General features: G+C 38.1%; 2 non-coding genes across 2 annotated transcripts; both read left to right on the forward strand.

Moving 5' to 3' along the window:
- Positions 1 to 1,502: 1,502 nt before the first annotated feature.
- TRNAT-UGU (transfer RNA threonine (anticodon UGU)) lies at positions 1,503 to 1,575 on the forward strand. Its single transcript has one exon. It is a non-coding gene; the product is annotated as a tRNA-Thr (tRNA).
- Positions 1,576 to 6,232: 4,657 nt separating this feature from the next.
- TRNAT-UGU (transfer RNA threonine (anticodon UGU)) lies at positions 6,233 to 6,305 on the forward strand. The gene has a single exon. It is a non-coding gene; the product is annotated as a tRNA-Thr (tRNA).
- Positions 6,306 to 8,475: the final 2,170 nt, after the last annotated feature.

The raw sequence follows: 8,475 nt of genomic DNA on the forward strand, positions 1-8,475 counted from the left end.
CTTCTGAAAGTGGTTTTTGCCTATGAGAAAGCATCTTTCAACACTTTCTCTTTACAGCCCTCTGAATGCCAAAATCAAAAAGTCGAGATTTTATAGTCCTTTAATCTCACTTCAACAATTAAGCTCTTAACATGACCCAATTCTCTTCTGGTTGCAGAAAATTTTCATCGCCATGTAGGTCACTGTGACTGCATGCTCTTACCCTGGGAGCGAGACCTTGAATGCCACTTTACACAGGTGGGATATACCTTGAATGGAATGTGTTATCAGAACAATACCTATTGCTTGAATCAAAGTTTGATGTCACGCATAATTTTTAAATAATTTTAATGATTTGGGAAATTAAAATCTTGCAGTTTTCACTCTTTCCACCTAGCCCTATTATTCTGCTCTGTAGAAATCGCTTTTTAGTAGTGATCTGATTGTCATTACAGGCAGAATTACAAATATAGATAAAACCTTTTGTATTAATCAAAATGGATCACACCATTCACATTAGATCATGTGCACAACTCACTCAAACCTTTACTTGCAGGATTCCCTTAACACAGGTTAGCACATGCTTGGAGCACACTATCAGACGAACAATGCCTTCTCTCCCGTCTATTGTTTTGAAGCGCTTTTAGTTGCTTGCTTAGTCAAAAAAGATAAACCTTTTTTGTTGATGCTTACGATGATCTTTGGTATCTCACCAAAATCTGCAAGCTGCCGAATGGTTGAGCGGTCTGGGGGACTACGTTCAGGTTGTATGCTCTCCTGGACTTGTGGGTTCAAATACCGCTTCTGGCAGCTCAGTTTTGCTTAAATATTACCCAGGATGTTTTAGCAATTGCTACATGAAAATATTTTCAGAATAAAAAGACCTTCTGGTAAGAATGAAGAAAAAGGATTGTAGTGCCAAGCAGCACGAGGATTACCGAGGCATTAAGAACTGGGGCTTAACATCTTAGTCTAGGCTGATGGTGAAAAGAGCTGTTTTGGAACCATGTTAGTAGAACCAATGTGGCTGTTCTCAAGAAGCTAAATATTCTAGTACATAAGATGCTTTTTAATGGTGAATTGATGTTACTACCAGCTTTCAAATCTGCTTAGGTTTTTTCAACAGGGTTCTATCAGAACATAACTAAAAGAAAAGATATGCACACATACTGGGCTGATGTGAGCGCTTTGCTTTTAAACCTGCAATTTGAATCAAGGAAGGAAAAAGTCCTTCAAAACTTTTTCTGTTCAACCCTCTGACTATTAAATCCTCAACTAATATAAAGCAGTGCTGCACCAGGGAATGAAAAACTGCTCCAGGCTTTATATTTCATCCCAAGAATTGGACTCTTAGCACGACCAAACTTTCTTTGAGTTTCGCAATTTTTTCGACTTGTGTATTTGAGGATGGCCGCATGATCTTTTCAGGAAGCATGGGTTCATTCCTACTTATGACATTCTAAGATTTTTGAAAAAGGAATATAGAATTGGTCAAAAATATTGTGGGACTGTTTCAAAATGCAGGCTTCATAGCTCAGGGGTTAGAGCACTGGTCTTGTAAACCAGGGGTCGTGAGTTCGATTCTCACTGAGGCCAAATTTTCTTAGTAAAGGCTATCGTGAACATCAAACCTTCTGAAAGTGGTTTTTGCCTATGAGAAAGCATCTTTCAACACTTTCTCTTTACAGCCCTCTGAATGCCAAAATCAAAAAGTCGAGATTTTATAGTCCTTTAATCTCACTTCAACAATTAAGCTCTTAACATGACCCAATTCTCTTCTGGTTGCAGAAAATTTTCATCGCCATGTAGGTCACTGTGACTGCATGCTCTTACCCTGGGAGCGAGACCTTGAATGCCACTTTACACAGGTGGGATATACCTTGAATGGAATGTGTTATCAGAACAATACCTATTGCTTGAATCAAAGTTTGATGTCACGCATAATTTTTAAATAATTTTAATGATTTGGGAAATTAAAATCTTGCAGTTTTCACTCTTTCCACCTAGCCCTATTATTCTGCTCTGTAGAAATCGCTTTTTAGTAGTGATCTGATTGTCATTACAGGCAGAATTACAAATATAGATAAAACCTTTTGTATTAATCAAAATGGATCACACCATTCACATTAGATCATGTGCACAACTCACTCAAACCTTTACTTGCAGGATTCCCTTAACACAGGTTAGCACATGCTTGGAGCACACTATCAGACGAACAATGCCTTCTCTCCCGTCTATTGTTTTGAAGCGCTTTTAGTTGCTTGCTTAGTCAAAAAAGATAAACCTTTTTTGTTGATGCTTACGATGATCTTTGGTATCTCACCAAAATCTGCAAGCTGCCGAATGGTTGAGCGGTCTGGGGGACTACGTTCAGGTTGTATGCTCTCCTGGACTTGTGGGTTCAAATACCGCTTCTGGCAGCTCAGTTTTGCTTAAATATTACCCAGGATGTTTTAGCAATTGCTACATGAAAATATTTTCAGAATAAAAAGACCTTCTGGTAAGAATGAAGAAAAAGGATTGTAGTGCCAAGCAGCACGAGGATTACCGAGGCATTAAGAACTGGGGCTTAACATCTTAGTCTAGGCTGATGGTGAAAAGAGCTGTTTTGGAACCATGTTAGTAGAACCAATGTGGCTGTTCTCAAGAAGCTAAATATTCTAGTACATAAGATGCTTTTTAATGGTGAATTGATGTTACTACCAGCTTTCAAATCTGCTTAGGTTTTTTCAACAGGGTTCTATCAGAACATAACTAAAAGAAAAGATATGCACACATACTGGGCTGATGTGAGCGCTTTGCTTTTAAACCTGCAATTTGAATCAAGGAAGGAAAAAGTCCTTCAAAACTTTTTCTGTTCAACCCTCTGACTATTAAATCCTCAACTAATATAAAGCAGTGCTGCACCAGGGAATGAAAAACTGCTCCAGGCTTTATATTTCATCCCAAGAATTGGACTCTTAGCACGACCAAACTTTCTTTGAGTTTCGCAATTTTTTCGACTTGTGTATTTGAGGATGGCCGCATGATCTTTTCAGGAAGCATGGGTTCATTCCTACTTATGACATTCTAAGATTTTTGAAAAAGGAATATAGAATTGGTCAAAAATATTGTGGGACTCTTTCAAAATGCAGGCTTCGATTCTCACTGAGGCCAAATTTTCTTAGTAAAGGCTATCGTGAACATCAAACCTTCTGAAAGTGGTTTTTGCCTATGAGAAAGCATCTTTCAACACTTTCTCTTTACAGCCCTCTGAATGCCAAAATCAAAAAGTCGAGATTTTATAGTCCTTTAATCTCACTTCAACAATTAAGCTCTTAACATGACCCAATTCTCTTCTGGTTGCAGAAAATTTTCATCGCCATGTAGGTCACTGTGACTGCATGCTCTTACCCTGGGAGCGAGACCTTGAATGCCACTTTACACAGGTGGGATATACCTTGAATGGAATGTGTTATCAGAACAATACCTATTGCTTGAATCAAAGTTTGATGTCACGCATAATTTTTAAATAATTTTAATGATTTGGGAAATTAAAATCTTGCAGTTTTCACTCTTTCCACCTAGCCCTATTATTCTGCTCTGTAGAAATCGCTTTTTAGTAGTGATCTGATTGTCATTACAGGCAGAATTACAAATATAGATAAAACCTTTTGTATTAATCAAAATGGATCACACCATTCACATTAGATCATGTGCACAACTCACTCAAACCTTTACTTGCAGGATTCCCTTAACACAGGTTAGCACATGCTTGGAGCACACTATCAGACGAACAATGCCTTCTCTCCCGTCTATTGTTTTGAAGCGCTTTTAGTTGCTTGCTTAGTCAAAAAAGATAAACCTTTTTTGTTGATGCTTACGATGATCTTTGGTATCTCACCAAAATCTGCAAGCTGCCGAATGGTTGAGCGGTCTGGGGGACTACGTTCAGGTTGTATGCTCTCCTGGACTTGTGGGTTCAAATACCGCTTCTGGCAGCTCAGTTTTGCTTAAATATTACCCAGGATGTTTTAGCAATTGCTACATGAAAATATTTTCAGAATAAAAAGACCTTCTGGTAAGAATGAAGAAAAAGGATTGTAGTGCCAAGCAGCACGAGGATTACCGAGGCATTAAGAACTGGGGCTTAACATCTTAGTCTAGGCTGATGGTGAAAAGAGCTGTTTTGGAACCATGTTAGTAGAACCAATGTGGCTGTTCTCAAGAAGCTAAATATTCTAGTACATAAGATGCTTTTTAATGGTGAATTGATGTTACTACCAGCTTTCAAATCTGCTTAGGTTTTTTCAACAGGGTTCTATCAGAACATAACTAAAAGAAAAGATATGCACACATACTGGGCTGATGTGAGCGCTTTGCTTTTAAACCTGCAATTTGAATCAAGGAAGGAAAAAGTCCTTCAAAACTTTTTCTGTTCAACCCTCTGACTATTAAATCCTCAACTAATATAAAGCAGTGCTGCACCAGGGAATGAAAAACTGCTCCAGGCTTTATATTTCATCCCAAGAATTGGACTCTTAGCACGACCAAACTTTCTTTGAGTTTCGCAATTTTTTCGACTTGTGTATTTGAGGATGGCCGCATGATCTTTTCAGGAAGCATGGGTTCATTCCTACTTATGACATTCTAAGATTTTTGAAAAAGGAATATAGAATTGGTCAAAAATATTGTGGGACTCTTTCAAAATGCAGGCTTCGATTCTCACTGAGGCCAAATTTTCTTAGTAAAGGCTATCGTGAACATCAAACCTTCTGAAAGTGGTTTTTGCCTATGAGAAAGCATCTTTCAACACTTTCTCTTTACAGCCCTCTGAATGCCAAAATCAAAAAGTCGAGATTTTATAGTCCTTTAATCTCACTTCAACAATTAAGCTCTTAACATGACCCAATTCTCTTCTGGTTGCAGAAAATTTTCATCGCCATGTAGGTCACTGTGACTGCATGCTCTTACCCTGGGAGCGAGACCTTGAATGCCACTTTACACAGGTGGGATATACCTTGAATGGAATGTGTTATCAGAACAATACCTATTGCTTGAATCAAAGTTTGATGTCACGCATAATTTTTAAATAATTTTAATGATTTGGGAAATTAAAATCTTGCAGTTTTCACTCTTTCCACCTAGCCCTATTATTCTGCTCTGTAGAAATCGCTTTTTAGTAGTGATCTGATTGTCATTACAGGCAGAATTACAAATATAGATAAAACCTTTTGTATTAATCAAAATGGATCACACCATTCACATTAGATCATGTGCACAACTCACTCAAACCTTTACTTGCAGGATTCCCTTAACACAGGTTAGCACATGCTTGGAGCACACTATCAGACGAACAATGCCTTCTCTCCCGTCTATTGTTTTGAAGCGCTTTTAGTTGCTTGCTTAGTCAAAAAAGATAAACCTTTTTTGTTGATGCTTACGATGATCTTTGGTATCTCACCAAAATCTGCAAGCTGCCGAATGGTTGAGCGGTCTGGGGGACTACGTTCAGGTTGTATGCTCTCCTGGACTTGTGGGTTCAAATACCGCTTCTGGCAGCTCAGTTTTGCTTAAATATTACCCAGGATGTTTTAGCAATTGCTACATGAAAATATTTTCAGAATAAAAAGACCTTCTGGTAAGAATGAAGAAAAAGGATTGTAGTGCCAAGCAGCACGAGGATTACCGAGGCATTAAGAACTGGGGCTTAACATCTTAGTCTAGGCTGATGGTGAAAAGAGCTGTTTTGGAACCATGTTAGTAGAACCAATGTGGCTGTTCTCAAGAAGCTAAATATTCTAGTACATAAGATGCTTTTTAATGGTGAATTGATGTTACTACCAGCTTTCAAATCTGCTTAGGTTTTTTCAACAGGGTTCTATCAGAACATAACTAAAAGAAAAGATATGCACACATACTGGGCTGATGTGAGCGCTTTGCTTTTAAACCTGCAATTTGAATCAAGGAAGGAAAAAGTCCTTCAAAACTTTTTCTGTTCAACCCTCTGACTATTAAATCCTCAACTAATATAAAGCAGTGCTGCACCAGGGAATGAAAAACTGCTCCAGGCTTTATATTTCATCCCAAGAATTGGACTCTTAGCACGACCAAACTTTCTTTGAGTTTCGCAATTTTTTCGACTTGTGTATTTGAGGATGGCCGCATGATCTTTTCAGGAAGCATGGGTTCATTCCTACTTATGACATTCTAAGATTTTTGAAAAAGGAATATAGAATTGGTCAAAAATATTGTGGGACTGTTTCAAAATGCAGGCTTCATAGCTCAGGGGTTAGAGCACTGGTCTTGTAAACCAGGGGTCGTGAGTTCGATTCTCACTGAGGCCAAATTTTCTTAGTAAAGGCTATCGTGAACATCAAACCTTCTGAAAGTGGTTTTTGCCTATGAGAAAGCATCTTTCAACACTTTCTCTTTACAGCCCTCTGAATGCCAAAATCAAAAAGTCGAGATTTTATAGTCCTTTAATCTCACTTCAACAATTAAGCTCTTAACATGACCCAATTCTCTTCTGGTTGCAGAAAATTTTCATCGCCATGTAGGTCACTGTGACTGCATGCTCTTACCCTGGGAGCGAGACCTTGAATGCCACTTTACACAGGTGGGATATACCTTGAATGGAATGTGTTATCAGAACAATACCTATTGCTTGAATCAAAGTTTGATGTCACGCATAATTTTTAAATAATTTTAATGATTTGGGAAATTAAAATCTTGCAGTTTTCACTCTTTCCACCTAGCCCTATTATTCTGCTCTGTAGAAATCGCTTTTTAGTAGTGATCTGATTGTCATTACAGGCAGAATTACAAATATAGATAAAACCTTTTGTATTAATCAAAATGGATCACACCATGCACATTAGATCATGTGCACAACTCACTCAAACCTTTACTTGCAGGATTCCCTTAACACAGGTTAGCACATGCTTGGAGCACACTATCAGACGAACAATGCCTTCTCTCCCGTCTATTGTTTTGAAGCGCTTTTAGTTGCTTGCTTAGTCAAAAAAGATAAACCTTTTTTGTTGATGCTTACGATGATCTTTGGTATCTCACCAAAATCTGCAAGCTGCCGAATGGTTGAGCGGTCTGGGGGACTACGTTCAGGTTGTATGCTCTCCTGGACTTGTGGGTTCAAATACCGCTTCTGGCAGCTCAGTTTTGCTTAAATATTACCCAGGATGTTTTAGCAATTGCTACATGAAAATATTTTCAGAATAAAAAGACCTTCTGGTAAGAATGAAGAAAAAGGATTGTAGTGCCAAGCAGCACGAGGATTACCGAGGCATTAAGAACTGGGGCTTAACATCTTAGTCTAGGCTGATGGTGAAAAGAGCTGTTTTGGAACCATGTTAGTAGAACCAATGTGGCTGTTCTCAAGAAGCTAAATATTCTAGTACATAAGATGCTTTTTAATGGTGAATTGATGTTACTACCAGCTTTCAAATCTGCTTAGGTTTTTTCAACAGGGTTCTATCAGAACATAACTAAAAGAAAAGATATGCACACATACTGGGCTGATGTGAACGCTTTGCTTTTAAACCTGCAATTTGAATCAAGGAAGGAAAAAGTCCTTCAAAACTTTTTCTGTTCAACCCTCTGACTATTAAATCCTCAACTAATATAAAGCAGTGCTGCACCAGGGAATGAAAAACTGCTCCAGGCTTTATATTTCATCCCAAGAATTGGACTCTTAGCACGACCAAACTTTCTTTGAGTTTCGCAATTTTTTCGACTTGTGTATTTGAGGATGGCCGCATGATCTTTTCAGGAAGCATGGGTTCATTCCTACTTATGACATTCTAAGATTTTTGAAAAAGGAATATAGAATTGGTCAAAAATATTGTGGGACTCTTTCAAAATGCAGGCTTCGATTCTCACTGAGGCCAAATTTTCTTAGTAAAGGCTATCGTGAACATCAAACCTTCTGAAAGTGGTTTTTGCCTATGAGAAAGCATCTTTCAACACTTTCTCTTTACAGCCCTCTGAATGCCAAAATCAAAAAGTCGAGATTTTATAGTCCTTTAATCTCACTTCAACAATTAAGCTCTTAACATGACCCAATTCTCTTCTGGTTGCAGAAAATTTTCATCGCCATGTAGGTCACTGTGACTGCATGCTCTTACCCTGGGAGCGAGACCTTGAATGCCACTTTACACAGGTGGGATATACCTTGAATGGAATGTGTTATCAGAACAATACCTATTGCTTGAATCAAAGTTTGATGTCACGCATAATTTTTAAATAATTTTAATGATTTGGGAAATTAAAATCTTGCAGTTTTCACTCTTTCCACCTAGCCCTATTATTCTGCTCTGTAGAAATCGCTTTTTAGTAGTGATCTGATTGTCATTACAGGCAGAATTACAAATATAGATAAAACCTTTTGTATTAATCAAAATGGATCACACCATTCACATTAGATCATGTGCACAACTCACTCAAACCTTTACTTGCAGGATTCCCTTAACACAGGTTAGCACATGCTTGGAGCACACT

This window comes from Eleutherodactylus coqui, unplaced genomic scaffold, assembly GCF_035609145.1.
Source record: "Eleutherodactylus coqui strain aEleCoq1 unplaced genomic scaffold, aEleCoq1.hap1 HAP1_SCAFFOLD_199, whole genome shotgun sequence".
Classification (NCBI taxonomy): Eukaryota; Metazoa; Chordata; class Amphibia; order Anura; family Eleutherodactylidae; genus Eleutherodactylus; species Eleutherodactylus coqui.